Source organism: Dendrobates tinctorius, unplaced genomic scaffold, assembly GCF_039654945.1.
Source record: "Dendrobates tinctorius isolate UK_male_01 unplaced genomic scaffold, ASM3965494v1 ptg000249l, whole genome shotgun sequence".
Classification (NCBI taxonomy): domain Eukaryota; kingdom Metazoa; phylum Chordata; class Amphibia; order Anura; family Dendrobatidae; genus Dendrobates; species Dendrobates tinctorius.
Window position 1 is genome coordinate 3,673,572 of NW_027361916.1, and position 26,941 is coordinate 3,700,512.

At 44.0% G+C, this 26,941-nt stretch overlaps 1 long non-coding RNA gene across 1 annotated transcript; it reads right to left on the minus strand.

Annotated features, from left to right (window-relative positions):
* Positions 1–7,458: 7,458 nt before the first annotated feature.
* On the minus strand, positions 7,459–13,594 carry LOC141063287 (uncharacterized). The gene is made up of 2 exons (XR_012224855.1): positions 13,153–13,594; positions 7,459–10,181 (listed from the first exon to the last, which is right to left on the minus strand). It is a non-coding gene; the product is annotated as an uncharacterized lncRNA (long non-coding RNA).
* Between the last annotated feature and the right edge of the window lie 13,347 nt (positions 13,595–26,941).

Below are 26,941 nucleotides of genomic sequence, written 5' to 3' on the forward strand. Positions count from 1 at the left end.
TTCATGGTTTTTTAAGAAACGTGGCAAAAATATATTGTATTTTATAAGAGATTTATTGATTACTTATTTTTTATTTGGGACACTACAGAAAACAATATTAATTATTTTATCCAACAACTGGGGGATCTCCTTTACTGCTTTTTATGATGTTTTTAGTATTAATTTTTTAGATGTCACTCTTTTCGGAGAAAATAACAAGATCTGCAGCAAAACCTTTTTTAAGAAAGTTGACTCTAATAGCTATATCCACTTCAGCAGTGGGCACTATCCTAAGTGGCTGAAAAATATCCCGAACAATCAATTTCGCCATATCAGAAGAAACTGTACCATTGATACTGATTTTAGTTTCAATAAATTTATATTTAGAAACTTATTAAACCAAGTCCAAGTTATGAACTCCCATGCAAGGGAGCGTAAACTAACAATTTAACGTACATTCAATAAACTTCAAATAATATAAGGGAGACAGGACATAGACAGGCATAGGGAAAGGCGCAAAGGATTTAATTATACGATATCCAATAATCTATAATGGTATCATCAATAACCAATCCAGGGCGTTTAAAGCGGTTATGCAACCCCCTATTGTAGGATCATATATGAATCCCGTCCCAGGCCGTGATCAGTTCTCAATTGGCTACAGAGAGAGCCTCCGTGCCTGATCCAGTCGAGGATCTGAGTGAAACTCCATCCACGGATGCCAAACCTTGAAGAAAGAATCCCACCTGTCGGTTCTAGTTGCTTCTATTCTTTCATATAGCATAATGTCGTTCATCTTCTCTTTCACCATAGATATTGACAGTGAGGGCGAATTCCACTTTGCCACAATGTGGATTTTAGTGTCCATACATAAGTAGTTTACTAGCTTCTGAAAGCTTTTTGAAAGCCAGGAAGGCCTGGTTCCCAGTAAAAGGGTAGAAAGTTCCAGAACAACCGGTCCACCATACATCTGTGCTATCAGATGTTTCACCTTCTCCCAAAGCCCAGAAACCACCATACAAGACCATCAAATATGTCTCATGTCACCAGATATTCCACAGCCCCTAAACCAGTCTCCCGAGACATTAGGAAAAATGCTGTAAATTTTTTCCAGTACACAATATACTCTGCTGTGAGTTCATTTTCCCCTTCACCATTGAGGTCTGAGGAACTCCCTCTTCTGGTGAAGGAAGGTAATGAGGCTGATTGCCAAGCACCTGGGCAGATAGATGATGACTGGGTGACGGGAATTGCTGACTGGATATAAGGGAGCCGACGCCCTTCTGCCTGGCTGGTGATTTCTCTGAGGGATTCTAGGAGACCAGTCTGATTCTTGCTCCTCAAAGCTAAGTTTTCTGCTCTGCCTTTTGCATTTGTGTTTTGGTTTTGTTTTGCCTTGTTTTTCTGGATTTCTGCCATTCCCTGCTGGGGGTGAGCCGAATTCCTTTGTGTCTTTTTGCTCTGCCTTCAGAAAATACCTGAGTACTGATATAGTCTTTTTGAAGCCTAGCGTCTTCAGGGCCATTTTCCCTATCAGTCTGTTGGCTCTTGTTTTGATAGGGTTTTGGCGGATTGCAGACAGCAGCTTTTCTATCCTGTCCTATTTAGTTAGCTTGGGCCCCATCATTTGCTCAGCCTATCTTTCTATCTGTGTTAGTGTTTTTTCATCTTGCTTCACCATCATTATATGTTGGAGGCTGCCTATTGCTTTGGGGTCTGCTCTGGGGCAGTTTAGATTTCCCTTTCTGTCTTTAGGCTATGTAGCTCTCCGGCTGTGATCGAGGGGTCTAGGGCACCATAGGAACCCCCCACGGCCACTGTTAGTTGTTGTTGATAGGTTCAGGGGTCTGCAATCCGATAGCTGCCAACTTCTCTGGTTTTCTGGACTTGGCTAGTATTTTTGTTTTTGCCTCCTACGGTGACTCATTCATAACAGAATCACCAGCCATACCGCAGATCCTAGGGTACTCAATAGCAGGAAAGAATTGTAAAAAAAAAAAAAAAGTGTATATTTTTTCCTCTATATCTCTGAGGCCTTAGGAGGAATTTTTTTTTCTCTCAATGGAGATAAAGCAATTGTCTGATCGCGTGGAGCAGCTCGCTGCGGAAGTGCGGGGAATTTCCACCTACCTTGCTCATTCACATGCTGCTGAACCAAAGATCCCTACTCCTGATGTGTTTTTTGGGGATCGGTCTAAATTTTTGAATTTGAAAAATAATTGTAAATTATTTTTTGCCTTGAAGCCCAATTCGTCAGGGAGCTCCGCGCAGCAGGTTAAAATTGTCATCTCTTTGCTGCGTGGCGATCCCCAGGATTGGGCGTTTTCTTTGAAACCTGATGATCCTATTCTGACTAATGTGAACGCATTTTTTCAAGCCTTGGGGTTGTTGTATGATGAACCTAATGCTATTGATCAGGCTGAAAAGACCCTGTTGGCATTGAGCCAGGGTCGAGATTCTGCAGAATTTTACTGTCAAAAATTCCGAAAGTGGGCGGTCCTTACTACCTGGAATGATAATGCCTTGGCAGCTCTCTTTCGGAAGGGTTTGTCAGAAGCTGTAAAAGATACTATGGTGGGATTTCCTGTTCCCTCTGGTCTTGACGATTCTATGTCATTAGCAATTCAGGTTGATCGGCGTTTACGTGAACGCAGGACTGCACGAGAGATGTTGCCACCTGTTGAACAAGTGTCTGAACCTATGCAATGTGATAGAGTTTTGACCAGGGAGCAACGTCAGGAGTTCAGAAGGTGTAATAAGCTGTGTTTTTTAGTGGAGATGCCTCGCATATTATTTCTGTCTGTCCTAAACGAGAGAAACGTTTTGCACACACCTTTTCTGTGGGTGGCGTTCAACCTAAGTTTCTTCTGGCAATTACTCTGATCTGCTCCCTGTCCACATTTTCCGCCAAGGCTTTTGTGGATTCGGGAGCAGCCCTGAACCTAATGGACTTGGATTTTGCTAAATGTTGTGGATTTCCTATGACACCTCTGCGGACGCCTATCCCTTTGAGGGGGATTGATGCTACTCCTTTGGTGAAAAATAAACCTCAGTTTTGGACCCAGGTGGTAATGCGGGTCGCCCCAGACCATCAAGAAAATTGCAGATTTTTGGTGTTGCATAATTTGCATGATACCATTGTTCTGGGGTTTCCCTGGTTGCAAATTCATAATCCAGTTTTGGATTGGAAATCTGTGTCTGTGGTGAGTTGGGGTTGTCGGTGTGCCCTTAGTGAGCCTCCGGTTTTTTCCACCTCTCCTCAGTCGCATGATGTTCCTGACTATTTGGCGAACTTTTATGATGTATTTAGTGAGAATGAGTCTGCGTCTTTGCCTCCTCATAGGAGTTATGACTGTGCAATTGAACTGAGCCTGGGGTGTAAATTTCCCAAGGGTCGGATCTTCAATTTATCTGTACCCGAGCACGAGGCTATGCGATCCTATATTAAGGAGGCATTGGAGAAGGGTCATATTAGACCATCCTCTTCACCCTTAGGTGCTGGGTTTTTTTTCGTGGCCAAAAAGGATGGTTCATTAAGGCCTTGTATATCGTGCCCTCAACAAAATTACTATTAAATATCAGTATCCGTTACCCCTGATTTCGGAACTATTCTCCAGAGTTAAAGGTGCTTGCTGGCTTACCAAGCTTGACCTCAGGGGGCGTATAATCTTATCCGCATTAAGCATGGAGATGAATGGAAGACGGCGTTTAATACTCCGGAGGGACATTTTGAGTACCTGGTGATGCCTTTTGGGCTCACTAATGCCCCTTCTGTCTTCCAGTGCTTCATGAACGACATTTTCCGAGACTTTGTGGATAAATTTTTGATTATCTATCTGGATGATATTTTGATCTTCTCCAAGGATTGGGATTCTCATGTGGAACATGTTCGGACTGTGTTCCGGATCTTGAGGGAGAATTCCCTGTATGTCAAAGGATCGAAATGCCTTTTTGGGGTACAGAGGATTTCATTTTTGGGATTTATTTTGTCTCCGTCAACTATTGAAATGGACCCGGCCAAGGTGCAGGCCGTTTATGATTGGGTTCAGCCCACTTCTTTGAAGGCCCGCCAGAAGTTTTTGGGTTTTGCTAATTTTTATCGGAAATTTATAGCAAAATTTTCTAATATTGCCAAGCCATTGACTGATCTGACTAAGAAGGGTGCTGATGTGTTGAATTCGTCTCCGGAGGATGTTTCTTCCTTTCAGGAGCTGAAGCGACGATTCACTTTTGCCCCGGTTTTGCGGCAACCTGATGTCTCACTCCCGTTCCAGGTAGAGGTGGACGCTTCTGAGATTGGTGCAGGAGCCGATTTGTCCCAAAAGGATCCTGTAACATCTAAAATGAATACCTGTGCTTTCTTTTCCCGAAAGTTCTCCCCATCTGAACGTAACTATGATGTGGGGAATCGGCAACTGTTAGCCATGAAATGGGCATTTGAGGAGTGGAGAAATTGGTTGGAGGGAGCTAAACATCAAGTCGTGGTCCTCACTGACCACAAGAATTTGATTTACCTGGAGTCGGCCAAACGCTTGAACCCTAGACAGGCTAGGTGGGCCTTGTTTTTTACACGTTTTGATTTTGTGGTCTCTTTTCTTCCTGGCACTAAGAATGTCAAGGCTGACGCTCTCTCTAGGAGCTTCTTTGCTGATTCTCCTGTGGTGACCAAGCCTGCTACCATCTTAGGCGAAGGGGTAGTTCTTTCTGCCATCTCGCCCGATTTGAGACGTGCTCTGGAAGAGTTCCAGGAGGACAAACCTGAGCGTTGTCCCAGTGGAAAGTTGTATGTTCCTGACCAGTGGAAGAAGAGAGTGATGTCTGAAGTTCATTGCTCTGCATTGGCTGGTCATCCAGGTATTTTTGGTACTAGAGATCTGGTGAGTCGGTCTTTTTGGTGGCCCGCCTTGTCTCGTGATGTCAGGAATTTTGTGCAGTCCTGTGGGACTTGCTCCCGGTCTAAACCTTGTTCTCGCTCTAGTGGGTTGTTGATGCCTTTGCCGGTCCCAGGAGGCCATGGACCCATATTTCAATGGATTTCATCTCTGATATGCGTGTCTCTCAGAGAATGACTGTTATTTGGGTGATTTGTGATAGCTTCTCTAAGATGGTTCATCTTGTACCACTCCCTAAGTTGCCATCTTCCTCTGAGTAGGTGCCCCTGTTTTTGCAACAGGTGGTTCGCTTGCACGGGATTCCTGAGAACATTGTATCTGACAGAGGAGTTCAGTTTGTGTCTAGATTTTGGAGGACTTTCTGTACCAAGCTGGGAATTCAGTTGTCCTTCTCCTCTGCTTTTCACCCTCAGACCAATGGGCAGACTGAGAGAACAAACCAGACCTTGGAGTCGTATTTGAGATGTTTTATTTCCGCTGATCAGGATGATTGGGTTTCATTTTTGCCCTTGGCCGAATTTGCTTTAAATAATAGAGCTAGTTCTGCCACTTTGATGTCACCTTTTTTTTGTAACTTTGGGTTTCATCCTCGATTTTCTTCAGGGCAGGTGGAGCCTTCTGCCTGCCCAGGTGTTGACACTGTGGTGGAGAGAATGCACCAGATCTGGGACCAAGTGGTGGATAAGTTATCTCTCTCCCAGGAAAAGGCCCAGCGGTTTTCCAACCGACATAGGACCATTGGTCCCAAGTTTAAGGTGGGTGATATGGTTTGGTTATCATCAAAAAATATCGCTATAAAGGTGGCTTCTCCTAAGTTTAAGCCTAGATTTATTGGACCTTACAAGATTTTGGAGATTATTAATCCGGTCTCTTTTCGGTTGGCTCTTCCTGTCACATTTAAAATCCATAATGTGTTTCATAAGTCCTTGTTGAAGAGGTTTGTTGAACCAGTAGTTCCTGGGGTGGCACCTCCGGACCCTGTATTGGTTGAAGGTAACATGGAATATGAGGTAGAGAAGATACTGGATTCCTGTCTGGCTAGACGGAGACTCCAGTATTTGCTTAAGTGGAAGGGTTATGGTCAGGAGGATAATTCCTGGGTCTCTGCCTCTGATATTCATGCCAAAAGATTGGTGCGTGCCTTTCATCGGGCTCACCCTGATCGCCCTGGTGGCGTGGATGAGGGTTCGGTAACCCCTCCTCAAGGGGGAGGTACTGTTGTGAGTTCATTTTCCCCTTCACCATTGAGGTCTGAGGAACTCCCTCTTCTGGTGAAGGAAGGTAATGAGGCTGATTGCCAAGCACCTGGGCAGATAGATGATGACTGGGTGATGGGAATTGCTGACTGGATATAAGGCAGCCGACGCCCTTCTGCCTGGCTGGTGATTTCTCTGAGGGATTCTAGGAGACCAGTCTGATTCCTGCTCCTCAAAGCTAAGTTTTCTGCTCTGCCTTTTGCACTTGTGTTTTGGTTTTGTTTTGCCTTGTTTTTCTGGATTCTGCCATTCCCTGCTGGGGGTGAGCCGAATTCCTTTGTGTCTTTTTGCTCTGCCTTCGGAAAATACCTGAGTACTGATATAGTCTTTTTGAAGCCTAGCGTCTTCAGGGCCATTTTCCCTATCAGTCTGTTGGCTCTTGTTTTGATAGGGTTTTGGCGGATTGCAGACAGCAGCTTTTCTATCCTGTCCTATTTAGTTAGCTTGGGCCCCATCATTTGCTCAGCCTATCTTTCTATCTGTGTTAGTGTTTTTTCATCTTGCTTCACCGTCATTATATGTTGGGGGTTGCCTATTGCTTTGGGGTCTGCTCTGGGGCAGTTTAGATTTCCCTTTCTGTCTTTAGGCTATGTAGTTCTCCGGCTGTGATCGAGGGGTCTAGGGCACCATAGGAACCCCCCATGGCTACTGTTAGTTGTTGTTGATAGGTTCAGGGGTCTGCAATCCGATAGATACCAACTTCTCTGGTTTTCTGGACTTGGCTAGTATTTTTGTTTTTGCCTCCTACGGTGACTCATTCATAACAAGACTCTGTGCAATAGTTTTAAGGAGGTCTCCACAAGGGAAGTCTGGTGACTACCTTCTGATAGGCTGTCACAGCTACGATACCATTCATCAATTGACTGTTCAAACCCTGAATCCTCCTCCCACTGTAACATATACTTTAATTTCTTATCATCTTGTGGAGAATTTATAGCATAGTAGATCAATGAGATCGTTCCCCTGCCCAAAGAGTCATTTAGACATTTATTTTCAAAACTCGTTGCCCTGAGAGTAGTACCGCTTGGGAGGATCTGCTCTGCAAAGTGGAAGATCTGGTTCAAGTCCATTACCTCCCTAACTGGAGGTTTAAATTTTTGAACAAATTCCTGTCTGTCAAGTAAGATATTAAATGGGGAACACAAATGTTTAAGTACATGAATACCTTTCAGCTTCCACCAAGAAAAAATTTGTGGCTCAAGGCCTGGTGGTGATGAGTTTGTGATTTGATCTTTATCTCTCAATGGGAGATCGATATGCTGGAAGGTTGCCAGATTATGGTCTGAGGCCTACTCGAGTAGCGGAGAACAAACACACACAGAGACAGGGTATGTATCTGCAGGATGTTCCCCCTTTCCTGATTTAATTAGGTAGCTTATATGCTCATTCGAGTAGGCGGTAACATTACATCATCACATTTCATTGGACAATTGATCATTCAACAGTAAGCATAAATGGTTCCAACCAATCATATTCATATTCGTTAACCAATCAGATTGTACTCGGCTGTTAATTATTAGTATTTGTGTAGACGTGCTGAAAGCTTTAATAGGTCTTGGGTAAATTACACAAGACCCCAATATCATTCTCATTAATCTATCCTCATGACAGTTATAGCTCCATTAGCCTCATTAACCTGTCTTACTAAGTATTCATGGCCCCAGTATCTACCTAATATGTGGACGTGTAGTTTCAATGTCCAACTGGGTGCAGTAAACAGTTTATCCATCACGTACAAGTTCTTATGAAGAATAAGGTTATAGGTAATCATTATCATGAGACAGCATTTTCATATACAGAGTATGCATGTAAGACCCCAGAAATACATTGATATTAAAAGGACATACAGAATTCCCTGTCAGTCCCCCCTTTTGAGAACAGATATGACTCTACCATTCACATATAGGTACATTCAAAGGCCTAATGCCAGTGTCGGACTTCCTAACCCTTCTTCTGCCGAATTCCCCATAGGGAAAGGGAGATCATATCTAATTCTCAACCTCAAACCATTTGCTCATAATCATTATTGTAAGGTTTCATTGTAATATACATAGTTTTAGTAATAGACGCATCAATCAGTCTTTGGAGTAGTCCTCTGATACATGGTATGCAGCAGCATCCACAGGTCACAAGTACTGCTGCTACTACTGCCAGAGAGATGAGGAGGCTGGACACAAGATGACTCCATCTACCGAACCAGGATTCCAACCAGTCCATGAAGGGATTGTTGATACCCGAATTTTCTGCCAATTCTTCGGACAGGGATGTAAGACCCTCCAACGCCTTGGTGATACTCCCATCTGGACTTGTATTATTGGGGATGAAGGTACAGCAAAACGTTCCAAACATCTTGCACACGCCCCCTTTTTCCGCTAGCAACATATCCAAAGCCATCCTATTCTGATGTGTCATTAAAGAAGTTGGGCCTAATTGTTCAGCTATCCCTTTTACTGCATCCCTTGTGTAATTTATAAACCTTTGCTGATTATAATAAATATAATTTATCCAATCCACATTTTTATTAATTGTCACCCACCAAAAGAAAATTGATTCAAAACCTGCTGCTATCTGGTTCCTGGCCTTGTACTCATCCGGTACCCCTCTGGGTACCCCTATATTGTCTATATAAACTCTAGGATCAAAGGACCCAGCAGGTACTGACCTTCTATTTCTGTGTAGGGTTTCAACATTCATTCCACCTCCTTTAATCTCTTCTGATGAAATTATTTTAAATGGCATGAGCACTTGAACTAGAGCACAGCTGCCAACCCAACCTGGTGGCAACCTAGGCCTCAATTTCATATCTCCACATAACCACCATATGTCACTCCTTGCTATAGTTTGGTTTTGAAACCAACTGGCTTTAAAGCCTCCTTTATCTGTATTTATGGGGATGGTGATGTGACAAAACTCTGAAGTTAGATTTCCTACCCATCTTCCTGGTCCTGTTCTCAGGAAGCAAGTGTAGTCACCTGGATATGCATAAACTCTAGGTGGCACCTGATCAATTTTTGCTATTGGATACCGGACTGATAGAGATTGACACAGAACATTATCACTAGGGTCATATGTGGCATTATACAAAGCTAGAATACACTGTAAGTCTACTTGATCCTGTTCTGAATATCTGAGGGGAATAGTCCCTAAATGGGGCCTAGCGGTTGCACATGCAATACAATCAGTTTTGTTATTTTGCTCTGTAGTATACTTCATCCATAGCAACCATTCATTCCTCTCTGTGTAGCCTGTTTCTACGGCTAACTTCTCCTCATAGCCTAATTCTCCAATTCCATCAACATCCAACATTTCTCCTGACCTTTGGGGTTTGTCCTCCTCTTGTTCCTTGTCCTGTGCAGGAACAGCTTTTAACCAAAATGTTCCCTGCTGAACCTGTCTACCTGGGGTATACAGTCCCAATACATAGAGACCTTCATCTCCAAGAGAGGGTTCATCCAGTGTTATAAGGAGAGGATTGCAAGAGAATCTCCAGTCCAAAACCTCTGGATCACAACCCCATTTTGGAATGGGTACAGCAATATTCATCCTCTTGAGGAGAGGCTTTCCTGATGAACTAACACGAGTCATGGCTTCCTCTGGCTTATACCCCCATGACGTTCCCGTGTTCCAAGCTGCATCTGACCAAGAATTACAGTTCTCATTTCCAGGTCTAGTTACACAGATATATACCACCGCCCCTTCAACTCCTGTTAGATATTTATAATTGGGGTTGCTACTCTTCTTCCCAAATTTAAGATTCCATTGACACTTCACTATCTGACACAAGTCCATCCTAAATGTAGCTGTTGCTGCCTTGGTGTCAAACCACAAGGTTACTGATGTGCTATTCTGAAGTGTCTCGTCCATTTGTCCTTCTTGCAGTAGAGCTGCCAACATCATCAGGGACAGGACCCTCATTCTTCCACTCCAGGACCTCATAGTAGCTTGTGTAGACCGGTCTTCCGTTTAACTCTACGGATGTGGCTTAGCGGGGACCATCAACCAGTGGCTCCAGTGGTCTTCGTGTCTTTTGGTCAGCAACCAATGTCTGGATTAACTAAAATAGAATCAAAAACTTATTTATACACAAATGGGAGTCCCTTTTGGACTCCGGACCTGCTGCAGGGGTTGTCAAATAGTTACAACATCTATGTGGACAAAAGAGTACCTCAGTTGTGGTAGCTTCTGACATCAGGAAGGCTTCCAGTCCCCTGAAAAGAGATCAACACACACGAGCACATACTTCATACATCTTACCTTGGGCAGCCTGTATGAAGTCAATCTGCAGTCATTGAAACGGATAGGAGGGCCCAGGCGCACGTGTATGTCTATGGCATCTTTCTAGTCTATCTGTGTTGTGCGCATCTAATCTATGTTAATGTAAAGCTAAACAGGTGGACCCAGCATCTTTCTTCAGAGCACATAGTTTTTGTCTTCACTCACGTGCGTTGAGTCATGAGCCATCACATGGTGCAAGGATTTTGGCAAACATACCCACTGTCCCACCATCCACGGTTCTGAGCTCCAGCTTCCGACCAGACTTCAGTCTCTTCCCCGGTTGGTGACCGAGTCAGAGCCTGTAAGATACTTAAGTCTAACTGGTTATCTTTAATGCTACCATGACCAGTGGAGGCGCCTCAGGGGTCTCCCAGTACCTTGGTCTTCTGGCTGATTCCCAGCCACTTTGTTTGCTTCGTGCTCCACGGGTTCCTTCTCATATGTACCCTCACTTCCACTATGGCAACCTCTTCCAGGGCCTGTTGATGTAAGAAAAGACCTTTTCTCCCCATATGGGGCTGCAGTTGTAGGTTCACCTGAAAACAATGACTTGTATATGTGGTGTCTTGCTTACCTTAAAGCCCCCTAAACGCCTCAATGAGTGCCGTCAACTCCACCTCCCCTGTAGAGTTATGAGGGAGGAGTGGTTCTGCTTTCTACTATCTCATGCTGTGTGATCGCCATACAACCAGGTTCTTGGACCTTCCGGAAAGAAAAACTCAAAATCCAGATTAATGAGAGATACCTTTATGGATTAAAAATATTTAAAAATAGCTGACTCTCCTCTCTTCTCCCCCCCTTTGGAAATCACCATATTAATACCGAATAGGGGGCAGAGTGGTGGATTTCCATTACACATATAACGGGATTTCCTCTTTTTTTTTTTTTCCTTTTCCTAACATACTAAAAGCATTCCTTATCTTTACTACCTGACAATTGCCTTCCATGGATATCTAACACTGCTTCAAGTCAAAGGCAACGTTGTACCTTGAACATCTGCCTCTCCTTTTTTTTTTTTTTTTCCTTTCTTATCAACATGCATTCTAAAAAAAAAAAAAACTTGACATTATGAAAAACTAGCTGTACACCTTCTACAAATACGTATTATGCTATAATGTGAATCCAGTGAGCAAAGCAGCAAGCTGCGCTTCAACCAGGTACGTCTCTGGTTGCCCGTTATTTAATGGACATCTGACAAGATTGTAATTTTCTATGTCACTTAATGAAATTCCGTCGACCCAGGGAATTGCAGGAATACCATGCACATTGAGCCTAAACACTTTATACTCTGGAAATCTGTCTGACAGAAATCCAAAACCAGTGAGCTGTTGGATATACCCTCCTGGTATAACCCTGACAATTCTCCAACCGTCAGGAGACACAAGCAACATTAATCCAAATGTGCAATTAGGGCACGACATTTTCTCATGGAATAGCTGGCTCACACACACCCACACACACGGCAAGCAATACAACAGAATTTCACACATGAGATCATGCGCTTCCACTTATCAGCAGAGAGTCTCAAAGGTCATTCACATTCCTTCACACAGATTCAGTAAACTGTTAACTGCTTAAGCTTATCACCTCCTGGTGCTCCTGCTAAAAATCCTATCTATGTTTTCTGGTTGATACTTGACTGTATTGGGGCGAAAAATTCTCCTGGCTTGTCCTAAAATGTAAAATGCCTATGGCTTGCAGACCCGTACTGACTGCACTTCGCTAACTCAATGTACAGGCCGCACCTAGACCGTATCTCTCTATCTGCCTCTTTCTCTGGTTGCTATTCACTTATTCTCTTAATATACGCTATTACTGTGTGCCCACATCTCAACAAGTCTACTTCTTCTTTATCACTTAGCAAATATCTATGCCGACATAGACTGCATCTCGTTGTTATATGAGGTTCCCGCTCAATGTTTGAACTTGCGTGTCCTAAACTGAAACTGATCAGTTGATAGGCATCAAACCCATGGGAACCTTGATAAGAAGGTTAACTATTTAGTGGTCTGGCCATGACCCTCCTGGTCATCTAACACTAAATCTCTACGTACTCAGTATGAGATGGCACTTCTCTACAATTAGTCCTAGCGTATTCAGCAATTCTATATATCAACCAGAGAGCAAATCCAATTAACTATAGGCAGACTAATATGACCCAAATTTTCTTATTAGCCCAGTAAAAATCTTTTCCCTCAACTAAACCTGCTGAGCCTTGTATACTCAGAGATCTTATTTATCAACCAGAAGACTAAAGCTATCATTAGTATGCAGGCTAATGTAATCCCTACTACCTCAAAGTTCTTTAGCACCATTAGAGGGCAGTTTGTGCGTATCAGACAGAATAGAAGGTGGATAGACCTATCCTGTCTGTAACGGCGTTTTAACACCGTAATAGTACCTCTAGCGCTCTCCAAGAGGACGTACGCAGCCTTCTTTATGCGTATGCCGCCAGAGACGTGTCCTCACATGAATCCTGGCAAGCCAGTTACCATGGAGAGACGCTCCCAAGGGGCAAGAACACAGTAAAGAATTCCTAGTACCCTCAAGGTTGGTTCAATCATTCATGCGCAATCATACGTAGCAGCTTTTAGGTTTCTCCCTCCAGCATACGTATTATGTATCACAAGGATATTCTACGGTTCTTAGCGCTGGTATGTAAGAAGACAGACTATACTGTACCCCAAAAGCCGGTTCAGAACATGTAGCAGAGGGGAGACACAGAATTTGTAAGAATCAATGGCTCTTACCTTCACCGGTGATTTTGATCTGTGTGTCCTCTAGGCCGTCAGTCTGCGGGTGCCGGATTTCAGGATACTGGGGTCTTCTGTTGTAACCAGCCCGCCCAAGGAGACGCCAACTGATGAGTTTGTGATTTGATCTTTATCTCTCAATGGGAGATCGATATGCTGGAAGGTTGCCAGATTATGGTCTGAGGCCTACTCGAGTAGCGGAGAACAAACACACACAGAGACAGGGTATGTATCTGCAGGATGTTCCCCCTTTCCTGATTTAATTAGGTAGCTTATATGCTCATTTGAGTAGGCGGTAACATTACATCATCACATTTCATTGGACAATTGATCATTCAACAGTAAGCATAAATGGTTCCAACCAATCATATTCATATTCGTTAACCAATCAGATTGTACTCGGCTGTTAATTATTAGTATTTGTGTAGACGTGCTGAAAGCTTTAATAGGTCTTGGGGAAATTACACAAGACCCCAATATCATTCTCATTAATCTATCCTCATGACAGTTATAGCTCCATTAGCCTCATTAACCTGTCTTACTAAGTATTCATGGCCCCAGTATCTACCTAATATGTGGACGTGTAGTTTCAATGTCCAACTGGGTGCAGTAAACAGTTTATCCATCACGTACAAGTTCTTATGAAGAATAAGGTTATAGGTAATCATTATCATGAGACAGCATTTTCATATACAGAGTATGCATGTAAGACCCCAGAAATACATTGATATTAAAAGGACATACAGAATTCCCTGTCAGTGGGAACATGGGGTTTTGTAATATAGCTGTCAGGGGAGAAGGGCTTGATTGTAAGTTATATTTAAACCGGACTTTCCTCCAAAGAAGCAACGAGTGGACTGTAAAAGGAGCCACATTCATTAACCCCCGTGGAAGTCGGTCTGTGGTCCACATTAGGCCTGATAAAGAGAATGGTTTGGAGAGAAATGATTCCAGAATAACCCATCTCGGACTATTGGGATATGAACACGCACTTATTAATGGAGCAATCTGTGCTGACTTGTAATAAAGTGTAAAATTAGGGAGGGATAAACCCCCTTCTTTTCTGTGACGGAACATAAGTTTTTGCACAATTCTGGGTTGTTTTCCGAGCCAAAGAAACTTAGACATCATAGAGTGTAAATGAGTGAACATTCTGGCTGGTACCATAATTGGGAGGGACCTAAATAGATATAAGAAGCGAGGCAGTGACACCATTTTTAATGCATGTATTCTGCCGAGCCAGGATAACTTTGAGGGAGCCCATCTATCCAGGTCCCTCTGGAAGTTTTGGATTAGTGGAGTGTAATTCCACCTAAACAGAGGTGACCTGTTGGCTGTTAAGTTGATACCCAGATATGTTAGATAATGTTCTTTGTGTATAAACCCAAAATGGGAGGCTATATTAGTTTGCTCTTAGGAAAATTTACAAATAATGCTTCTGCTTTATCAATGTTAATCTTTAACCCTGAGATCTTCTCAAATTCTTGAAGGAAGGAAAACAAGTGAGGGAGTGTAGTGTGGGGACTTATTAATGTTAGCAGGAGATCATCCGCAAAGAGGCTGACTTTATATTGGTCTCCCATATTCTCAGGGCCCAGGATATTCTGATCTCTCCTTATTGCTTCCACAATGGGTTCCATTGCAAGTGCAAAAAGAGCTGGAGATAGAGGACAGCCCTGCCTGGTACCCTCTGAATATTAATTGGAGGGGGATGTGGTGACGGGAGTTTTACATAAGCGATAGGGCTATCATATAACAATTGGAGGCACTTTATAAGTTTAGGGGAGAATCCGACTTCCGATAGAACCGTAAAGAGATATGTCCAGGACGCCGAATCGAAAGCCGTCTCAATATCTAATGCAAGCAGGAGAAGTCGCTTTCGCTGTAGGTTAGTTGTATGAATAATATTTAACCCTCTCCTAATATTATCTGGGGCCTGTCGCGCTGGTATAAAACCAACCTGATCCCGATGGATGAGGTGAGGGAGGATTTTATTGATCCTGTTAGTCACAATGGATGTAAAGATTTTGAAGTCAATGTATAAGAGGGATATAGGTCTATAATTTGTGGTGAGATGATCTTTCTTAGGATTAGGGATTACGGTTACATGCGCCACGTAGAGCTCAGGGGGCAGCTGTGAGCCATTTAGTAGTGAATTACAGAGGTTTTTATATGTGGTGTCAGCACATCGCTGCATTTTTTATAATATATTGCTGTAAGACCATCCGGCCCCGGGGCCTTTCCTCTTTTTAGTTTTTTGGTTGGTGAAACTATTTCCTCCTCAGAGATGTGTAAATGGAGTTGTTGTGCCGCGGACTCAGTCAGGTTAGGTAGATGTAGTGTGTGAAGGAATGACTCCAGTAGTGAGGGGGGGTGATTGTGGGGGGAATACAAACTCTGGGAGTATTCATTATAAGTGCTATACATGACATCGGGGTGGGCTGAGATCTGACCCTTAGGGTCTTTTATAGAGGAGATTATATGCAGTGACTCTCTCATTCTGAGCTTACGAGCGGCATCTTATTAGGCTTATTGGCATGGTGATAAAACGCGGCTTTACTCCAAGTTAGCGCCTCTCCGTTCTGGTGGTGAGAATGGCGTCTAATTGTCATTTCATATCTTGTATTTGTGCAGATAAGTATAGGGGTGAAGAGCGCTGATTGGCCAATTCTCACTCCTGCAGTTTGTCCTCCAGTCTGGGCTGTAATTCAGACCTTTCTTCTTCCTGTCGGCCGCTAACTTATCACAGAACCGGGAATAGATTTTCTGTGCGCGAGTCACATTGCTCCAAGTGAGGCCTCCTCCGCTGTGTGAGTTTAGGGGAAATTTGTTATATCTTCTCTTATAGCGGTTACATTAGAGATTTGGGCATTTTACCTCCTGGTGTGGAGTCGATAGCACAATCATATGCCGCCATATATTAGACGGCCGGTAACTGGTGAGAATTCCCTCGTGTGTGGGGTCTATTTCCCTCCAGAGAAATCACACGTTACATTCCACACATAACACTGTGTAGAGAAGGCGGCGCGGGGTAATTGTGCCAGTAGTGAGGGGCGAATAATGGCGGGAACGTCACTGACTGAGGAGAAGGCTCCATGGAGGTCTGCACTCCGGAGATCATGTGACCTATGACTCCTCCCCTCCTGTGACCTCATCACAGGTCCTGTGCACAGAGCAGCCATATATGTGGAGTGCGGCTCTGCAGGTTAGTGATGGGCAGTCCGGCTCTTCTGGCTCCTTTCCCCACTTTTCTCCCTCCTGTCCCTTCACTATAAAGCCTGGGCCTCATTATACAGCTGTACAGGGGTCTAGTGAAGGCTTTTTAGCCCTTTCCTCAGACTGTAGCTCCTGGAAACAGGCCCTCACTCCTGTCCCTTCACTATAAAGCCTGGGCCTCATTATACAGCTGTACAGGGGTCTAGTGAAGGCTTTTTAGCCCTTTCCTCAGACTGTAGCTCCTGGGAACAGGCCCTCACTCCTGTCCCTTCACTATAAAGCCTGGGCCTCATTATACAGCTGTACAGGGGTCTAGTGAAGGCTTTTTAGCCCTTTCCTCAGACTGTAGCCCCTGAGCACAGGCCCTCACTCCTGTCCCTTCACTATAAAGCCTGGGCCTCATTATACAGCTGTACAGGGGTCTAGTGAAGGCTTTTTAGCCCTTTCCTCAGACTGTAGCTCCTGGGCACAGGCCCTCACTCCTGTCCCTTCACTATAAAGCCTGGGCCTCATTATACAGCTGTACAGGGGTCTAGTGAAGGCTTTTTAGCCCTTTCCTCAGACTGTAGCTCCTGGGCACAGGCCCTCACTCCTGTCCCTTCACTATAAAGCCCGGGCCTCATTATACAGCTGTACAGGGGTCTAGTGAAGACTTTTTAGCTCTTTCCTCAGACTGTAGCTCCTGGGAACAGGCCCTCACTCCTGTCCCTTCACTATAAAGCCTGGGCCTCATTATACAGCTGTACAGGGGTCTAGTGAAGGCTTTTTAGCCCTTTCCTCAGACTCTAGCTCCTGGGCACAGGCCCTCACTCCTGTCCCTTCTCTATAAAGCCTGGGCCTCATTATACAGCACAATTTGGGAATCAAAATTTTTTTTAGTTAAGAAATTATAAGGGTTAAAAGTTGACCAGCGATTTCTCATTTTTACAACACCATTTTATTTTTACGGCCCACATCACATTTGAAGCCACTCTGAGGGGTCTATATGATAGAAAATACCCAAAAGTGACACCATTCTAAAAACTGCACCCCTCAAGGTGCTCAAAACCACATTCAAGAAGTTTATTAACCCTTCAGGTGCGTCACAGGAATTTATTGAATATTTAAAAAAAAAAGAACATTTAACTTTTTTTCACAAAAAAAATACTTCAGGTCCATTTTTTTTATTTTACCAAAGGTAACAGGAGAAATTGGACTGCAAAAGTTATTGTGCAATTTGTCCTGAGTACGCTGATACCTGATATGTGGGAAGGAACCAGTGTTTCGACGCATGGCAGAGCTCAGAAGGGAAGGAGCGCCGTTTGACTTTTACAGTGCAAAATTGGCTGGAATTGAGATCGGACGTCATGTCACCTTTGCAGAGCCCCTGATGTACCTAAACAGAGGAAACCCCCCACAAGTGACCCCATTTTGGAAACTACACCCGCCAAGAAGCGTATCTATGTGGTGAGCACTTTGAACCCCCAAGGGCTTCACTGAAGTTTATAAAGTACAGCCGTACAATTAATCATATTTTTTCCACAAAAATGATCTTTTTACCCCAATTTTTATTTTCCCAAGAGCAACAGGACCCTAAAAGTTATTGTGCAATTTGTCTTGAGTACGCTGATACCCCATATGTGTGGGTAAACCACTATTTGGGCGCATGGCAGAGCTCGGAAGGGAAGCAGCGCCATTTGACCTTTTTGGCTAGAATTGAGATCGGACGCCATGTTGCATTTGGAGAGCACCTGATGTACCAAAACAGTGGAAACCCCCCTATTCTAACTCCAATCCTAACCCCAACACACCCCTAACCCTAATCTCAGCCCTAACCCTAGCCCTAACCCTAGCCCTAATGGGAAAATGGAAATATTTTTCTTTTATTTTATTATATTTCCCTAACTAAGGGGGTGATAACGGGGGGTTTGATTTACTATTTATGGCGGTTTTTATGTTTGGTGGCTGTCACACGCTTAAAGACGCTTTTTATTGTAAAAATTGTTTATGCATCACCACATATTGAGAGCTATAATTTTTCCATATTTTGACCCACTGAGTCATGTGAGGTCTTATGTTTTGCTGGACGAGTTGACGTTTTTATTGGTACCATTTTTGGGCACGTGACATTTTTTGATCGCTTTTTATTCCGATTTTTGGGACACAGAATTAACAAAAACCAGCGTTTCATGAATTTCTTTTGGGGGGTGCGTTTGCACCGTTCCGCGTGCTGTAAAATTGATAAAGCAGTTTTATTCTTCGGGTCAGTACGGTTACAGCGATACCTCATTTATCTCTTTTTCTATGTTTTGGCGCTTTTATGCACTGAAAACAATTTTATATAAAAAATAATTATTCTGTGAGCTATAACTTTTTAATTTTTTTGCGGATGATGCTGTATGGCAGCTCGTTTTTTGCGGGACAAGATGACGTTTTCAGCGGTACCATGGTTATTTATATCCGTCTTTTTGATCGCGCGTTATTGCACTTTTTGTTCGGCGGTATGATGATAAAGCATTATTTTTTGCTTCATTTGTTATTTTTATTTAAGAGGTTCAACAAAGAGGTTAATTAGTGGGACAGTTTTATAGGGAGGATCGTTACGGATGCAGCGTTACCAAATATGTGTACTTTTATTTATTTTTTTTTTTTCAAAAAATGAATTTATTAGGGAATATATGTATATATATTTTTTAAATTTATTTAGTGATTTTTTTATAAATTATTTTTAAACTTTTTTTTTTTTTTTTTACTTTATTACTTTGTCCCAGGGGGGACATAAATGTCATGTGACAGATCGCTGATCTGTCACATCACAGATCGTTGTGAGAGATCAGCGATCTGTCACAGGCAGTGCTGCAGTCTTCCTCTTGCTGGTGCTTTGCAGGCATGAGGAAGCCGCCTCCCTGCAGGCCCCCGAAGGTCCCTGCCGCCATTTTGGATTCGGGGACCTGCAGGGAAGGAGCCCCACGCAGCAGTGCTGCACATCGCGCTGCTGTGGGGGTCTCAGGGAAGCACGGAGGGAGCCTCCTCCCTGCCGATGCTTCCCTAAACCCCCGATACACTGCGATCGTGTTTGATCGCAGTGTGCCAGGAGTTAACGTGTCGGGGCAGTTCGTGACCGCCCCTGACACATAGTGTTGGGTGTCAGCTGTGATAATCAGCTGACACCCGGCCGCGATCAGCTGCGTTCCCCCCGTGAGTGCAGCTGATCGCGCTAGACGTACTATCCCGTCCTTGGGACTTAGGTCCCAGGTCACATGGACGGAATAGTACGTCTAATGTAGGAAAGGTGTTAATATCGGCTTTTTCTGGAGTTTTTCTTGTAATATGGGAAAGCCTCAGGCCAGAAATAAACCCCATAAATCACTGTACATGGAGACTTTGGGATCAGATCATTTCTGTCCGTTGTGTTTGTGGAAACTAAAAATTTTTTCTAAAAGCCTCAAACTTCTGTGTGTGACTCAGAGCTGAGATCATAGAATCATAGAATCGTAGAGTTGGAAGGGACCTCCTGGGCCATCTGGTCCAACCCCCTGCTCAAAGCAGGATTCGCTAAATCATCCCAGTCAGATGTCTGTCCAGCCTCTGTTTGAAGACTTCCATTGAAGGAGAACTCACCACTTCTCGTGGCAGCCTGTTCCACTCATTGATCACTCTAACTGTCAAAAAGTTTTTTCTAATATCTAATCTGTGTCTCTTCCCATTCAGTTTCATCCCATTGCTTCTAGTCTTTCCTTGTGCAAATGAGAATAAAGTTGATCCTTCTACAATGTGACAGCCCTTTAGATATTTGTAGACAGCTATTAAGTCTCCTCTCAGTCTTCTCTTTTGCAAACTAAACATTCCCAAATCCTGCAACCTTTCCTCATAAGACAGGGTTTGCAGACCGGTCACCATTCTGGTCGCTCTTTTCTGAACTTGCTCCAGTTTGTTGATGTCTTTTTTAAAATGTGGTGCCCAAAACTGGACACAATATTCCAGATGAGGTCTGACCAAAGAGGAGTAGAGGGAAATAATGACTTCACGTGATCTAGACTGTATGCTTCTGTTAATACATCCTAGAATTGCATTTGCCTTTTTTGCTGCTGCATCACACTGTTGACTCATATTCAGTCTGTGATCTATTAGTATACCCAAGTCTTTTTCACATGTGCTGTCACTTAGCCCTATTCCTCCCATTCTATATATGCTTTTTCCATTTTTATTGCCCAGATGTAGTACTTTGCATTTCTCCCTGTTAAAAACCATTCTGTTAGTTGCTGCCCACTTCTCCAGTTTATTTAAATCTTTTTGAATCCTCTCTCTCTCTTCTCTAGTATTAGCTATCCCTCCTAGCTTTGTGTCATCAGCAAATTTAATCAGTTTACCCTCAATTCCTTCATCTAAATCGTTGATAAAGATGTTGAACAATACAGGGCCCAGGACAGAGCCCTGTGGTACCCCACTTGAGACATTCTTCCAACTGGATGTACAGCCATTTACGACCACTCTTTGGGTCCGATCACTAAGCCAGTTATGAATCCACCTAACAGTTGCCTTGTCCATTCCATACTTAGTCATTTTTTCAATAAGGATTGTATGAGAGACTTTGTCAAATGCTTTGCTGAAGTCAAGATATACTATATCTACAGCATTTCCTTGATCCACCCAATCAGTGATACCGTCATAGAAGGAAATTAAGTTAGTCTGACATGACTTATTAGTTAGAAACCCATGCTGACTCTGTTTAATCACTTCATTCTTATCCAGGTATTGACATACATGTTGTTTAATAATTTGTTCAAAGATCTTTCCTGGTATAGAAGTCAGACTCACTGGCCTATAGTTGCCTGGGTCCACCTTATTCCCCTTTTTGAAGATAGGAACAACATTTGCTCTTCTCCAGTCTTCTGGCACTTCTCCTGTTCTCCAAGAATTTTCAAAGATTATGGAGAGGGGTTCAAAAATTTCTTCTGCTATCTCCTTCAGTACTCTGGGGTGTAATTCATCTGGACCTGGAGACTTGAATTCATTTAGGTTAGCTAAGTGTTTCCTCACTATCTTTCTGTTTATAGATATCCTGGATTCTTCTATTCCCTTAATAGGACAGTGAATAACAGTTGATGTTGCATTTCCTTTCTGAGAGAAAACAGATGCAAAATAGGAATTTAAAAGTTCAGCCTTCTCAACATCCTGTCTTACCATTTCATCATTTTCATCCTGTAAAAATCCTATAGCATCTTTGACTTTTCTTTTACTTTTGACATATCCCCAAAATCCTTTATTATTGCTTTTGACATCTCTTGCAAGCCTCAGTTCATTTTCAGCTTTAGCTAATCTGATTTGACAGATTTGACAGATCTAACGTGAGAGAAGATTCCAGTGCGGGGAAGACGGGAAACCTTCATATAGACGGCCGGTGGGGATGGAGGCAGTGACCGACTCTGGCCAAATCTGTCTCTAGAGCCGTAGTAGAAGATGAAGATGTCATCCTCACCATGAAGGAGTTATTTCTCATGTCGCATGTAATGAATCTCTCCTGCAGTATTGCTAATGCCGATTCCAGTGTCGGTAATGAGAGGAGAATTAGCGTTATGGAAGATGAGTCTATGAGGAACGTGTTCAGCTGCCGACTCCGAGGAGGAAACTGCTTGTTGTCTGTGGCCTAAATATATAGGTTTTATTAGTAGATGTCAGGGGAGAAAACTAAACCCTGTAAGATAATAAATCTCCTCATATGTTTCCCTTATTATCTCCAGTAATTGTATTATTACACAGGATTCTTATGATGTTACATTGGATCATCTTCTTCTCATTCAGGTCTCTACAATATCGGATCCTCTCAGTGAAGATCTTCTACAGAAGAGAATTTTCCTGATTTACCCATCAAGGATGGATATGGACAGAGACAAGATGGCGGAGAGGATGTTACACCTCACCCTAGAGATCCTCTTCCATCTCACTGGAGAGGTGAGAGATTCTGATGACGTCACATTACATCATTCTTATCTATGGGAATAACAGATGGACAGAACTGGAGAGGTGACGACTCTGGAAATGTCTGTAGTGAGATTTATTAATGTCTCTCCATAACCAGGATTACACAGTGGTGAAGAAGACCTCTAGTGATCGCTGTCAGGACCCTGTGTCTGAGGGATGGGGAAGACCCGTGAGCCCAATCACGGGGCCTCCACCTCACCCCCTGATCCATGAGGACATCAATGACCAGAAGATCCTAGAACTCATCTACAAGATGATTGAGCTGCTGACTGGAGAGGTGACACTGCTGAGAATGCTGGGACATTATACAGTAACACTATGAAGGGATCGGGGGGATGACGGTATCATTGTATGTGTCAGGTTCCTATAAGGTGTCAGGATGTCGCTGTCTATTTCTCCATGGAGGAGTGGGAGTATTTAGAAGGACACAGAGATCTCTACAAGGACATCATAATGGAGGTTCCCCAGCCCCTCACATCACCAGGTAATAGACAGGACTAAATACACACGGCCTATAATTATCTGTATGTAGAGAATGAATTCAGTCCCTGTATGTGTTTCCTCCAGATCTGTCCAGTGAGAGGACAACACCAGAGAGATGTCCCCGTCCTCTTCTTCCACAGGACTGTAACCAAGAAGATCCCAGTGCTCCTCAGGATCCTCAGGTAGATGGAGAGAAGGTGTCAGGAGATCTCCCCTATGATGTGTAGACGGCTGTGAAGGTCTTGTGCTCAGTCTTGTTTTATCCACCAGTATTATATGTTTTATATTTGTGTAATGAGAACGGTGGAGATGGCAGGATTAGAGCTGATCATAGATGGGACTTCTCCATCTGTCTGTGACTTTTACAATATTTGTTTCAGGGTGAAGATCTGACCCATATTAATACTACAGAGACATATGTGAGGGGTGATGAGTGGTGTAAAGAGGAGATTCCCACATATGACTACCCAGGTGAGTAGTAACCACTGAATGCAGAGAAGTCACAGATTCCTCTCAGTCACCGGCTGTGGCTGCTTTATCGGTGGTGTAGTCCGGCCGTATTACCATGATCACCATTTTGCCTCTAGACCACAACATTCTCCTCCAGCCAAAACTGTTCAAATGACTTTGGGCATTGAAAGCCCTTTTCTATAGAACTTACAGCCAATTACATTGTTTTTGATCCTAAGGAATTCAGATTACTGCACAGTCTCTCCTGAAATGGGGAGCAATATTATTTTCTCTAATCTTCTGCTCAGGATCCATAGTAGCTCCAATGGTCCACCATAAATGAGGGCAACTCTGGTTTACTGTTGTGTAATCTGTATTTGTAGTTTTCAGTTAATGAGATTCTCGTGCTCTGGGGCGGGGCTGTGGGTGGGGCTGTGGGCGGGGCTTTATGTGGTGCTCTGATTACATATTCCTCTGTATTGGCTTATGACAGGTCGCTGACCCCTCACTGACCTGCCCCCCATTATTACATAATGCATATAATAGCATTGATATTATTGTTGATAATGCCTATAATATTGTGGCTATTGTGAGGCTTAGAAAAAAATTACATCCAGCACAATGTCACCGGCAATGGCGGCGCCTGCGCAGCAGCATCTATATCAACTATATCAAATTTTATTGTTAGGAAGTTATAAGGGTTAAAAGTTAAACAGCGATTTCTCATTTTTACAACAAAATTTACAAAACCATTTTTTAGGGACCACGTCACATTTGAAGTGAGTTTGGGGGTCAATATGACAGAAAATACACAAAAGTGACACCATTCTAAAGAGTGCACCCGTCAAGGAGCTCAAAACCACATTCAAGAAGTTTATTAACCTCTCAGGTGCTTCACAGGAATGAATGGAATGTGGAAGGAAAAAATAAACATTTACTTTTCTTTCACAAAAATTTTCACTTAGACCTAATTATTTTTTACTTTCGCCAAGGTAACAGGAGAAAATGGACGATACATTTTGTTTTGCAATTTCTCCTGAGCATGCCGATACCCCATATGTGGGGGAAATCTGTTGTTAGGGCACGGCAGGGCTCGGAAGGGAAGGAGTGCCATTTGACTTTTTGAATGTAAAATATGCTGGAATAATTAGCGGTTGCCATGTCGTGTTTGTCGAGCCCCTGATGTGCCTAAACAGTAGAAACTCCCAAAAAGGGACCCCATTTTTTAAACTAGACCCCTTAGGGAACTTATCCAGATGTATATTGAGCACCTTGAACCCACAGGTGCTTCACAGACGTTTATAACATGACGCCATGCAAATAAAAAAAAAAATAAGATTTTTCACAAATCTTTTTAGCTCCATATTTTGCATTTTCATAAGGGTAACAGGAGAAATTGCTCCATACAATTTGTTGTGCAATTTCTCCTAAGCTCGCCGATATCCCATATGTGGGAGAATACTACTGCTTGGGCGCATGGCAGAACTTGGAAGGGAAGGAGCGCCATATTGGAGAGCAGATTTTGCTGGAATTGTTTGTGGGTGACATGTCACATTGTCAGAGCCCCTGAGGTGCCAGAACAGCATAAGCCCCAAAAGTGACTGCATTTTACCAAATACTTCCCTGAATGAATTCTTCTAGTGGTGTAGTGAGCATACTGACACCACAGCTGTTCCATAGGAAATTATACCATTGGGCAGTGAAGAAGAAATAATTACATTTTTACAATTAAAATGTTGTTTTAACCCCAGATTTTACATTGGAAAATAGGTAGATAGGTAAATGGTCACTACACCCAGAGATGAATTCCCTCCTGAAGTGACCCCATTTTGGAAATGACACCCCTCTGGGAATTCATCTATGGATATAGTGACCATTGTCACTACATGGATGATTTCCAGAAACTCGTAGAAGTTTCAGAGAAAAAATTGCAAAAATGTCATTGTAGTGCCCAATATATCGTGCCCAGCTTGTGTCTGTGAGGCTGGAAGGACTCCAAGGGTGAACCCACAGGACCGCGACGACGAACCTACCCCTGGGTGAGCAGGCCAGGTGTACCACCCCCTATACAGGGAGCGTTTGGGGCAGGCCTGGAGGAGACTATCGCCGCGAAAGCTGATACCTTGGGGACAACTGGAGGAGTAGACCGTCAGTCACCGGGATGAAATGCAGACAGGACCGTCCGAAGGACACAGGAAGAACGGCTGCAGGGCTAAATAGAGAGGATGACCGGGGCACAGGAGCAGGCAGGGACAGACAGAAGAGGCACACACGGGAGGAGGCAGGAACGGACTGGACCGGCCGGCTCTGGAAGAAAATGCAAAGGCGGTGAGAGTTCAGCTAGTGAAGCAAGGCGATATGCTAAGGCAAGGCTGGGTGCTAGGCAGGATTTAGGTGGACCCGAGAGTCTGTCATGGAATACCATAGACGATCAGGCAGCGATCCAGAGGAGAGGGTGCCTTTTATAGGGACATGAGTTCCGGGTCGGATCAGCAGGGTCATGGGGGCGGAGAAAGAACCGGCTAGCCAGTGCTGAGACCCGGGGTGTGAGCTGCACGTGCGCCCGGGCAGAGCAGTCAGGCTGACTGCGGCGCAAGAGGCTGGAGTGCCGGCGGGCGCGCGCCCACTGCAGGGGCGTGCTGGAACGGCGGGCGCGCCCGGAGGCCACGGGCAGTGTGGAGCCAGAGGAGGACGCGGCAGGAGCCGAGCGCGCGGTGGAGGCTGCGAGCGTGGGACCAGCGGGAGCGGGAGCGGTAAGCGTGACAGTACCCCCCTCTTACGCCCCCTCCTCTTAAGGTCGGAAAGGAACTTAGCTAAAATTTGAGGGGCTTGAATGTTCTCCCGGGGCTCCCAAGATCTTTCCTCTGGACCAAAACCCTTCCAGTCAATTAAGAAAAGGGTTTTACCTCTAGACCTTTTCATGGCAAGAATTTCCTTAACCTCAAAAATATCCTGAGTGGAGACGGGCACGGGGGCACGGCCAGCAGAAGCATGGAACTGATTGAGTACGACCGGTTTCAAGAGGGACACATGGAACGAGTTAGGAATCCGTAGCGAAGCGGGGAGTCTTAACTTGTAGGCAACATCATTGATACGGGCTAAAATCTCAAAAGGACCGATGTACCGCGGGCCCAGTTTATAAGAGGGAATTTTGAGATGGACAAATTTTGAGGATAGCCAAACTTTATCCCCAGGATGGTACAACGGAGAATCTAGGCGTCTTTTGTCGGCATGTCTCTTGAATCTGTCACGTGCTCGTTCAAGTGCGGTTTTGGTCTCCTGCCAGACCCTGGAGAACTCCTCGGTCAGAAGATCGGCCGCCGGCACACCCGAGGCCGGGAGTACCGGCAGAGGTACACCAGGATGTTGCCCGTAGACAATAAAGAAGGGTGATTTGGTGGAGGATTCGCTGGGATGGTTGTTGTAAGCGAACTCAGCCCAAGGGAGCAAGCTGGACCAATCGTTCTGGTGGGCGTTGGAAAAATGTCGGAGATACGTCACGAGAGTTTGGTTCGTACGCTCCGTTTGACCATTAGATTGAGGATGGTAAGCGGAGGAAAAGTCCAGCGTTACTTCCATCATCTTGCATAGGGCCCTCCAGAATCGCGAGGTAAACTGAACCCCTCTGTCCGAGACAATGTGCTTGGGGAAGCCATGGATCCGGAAGATATGAGAT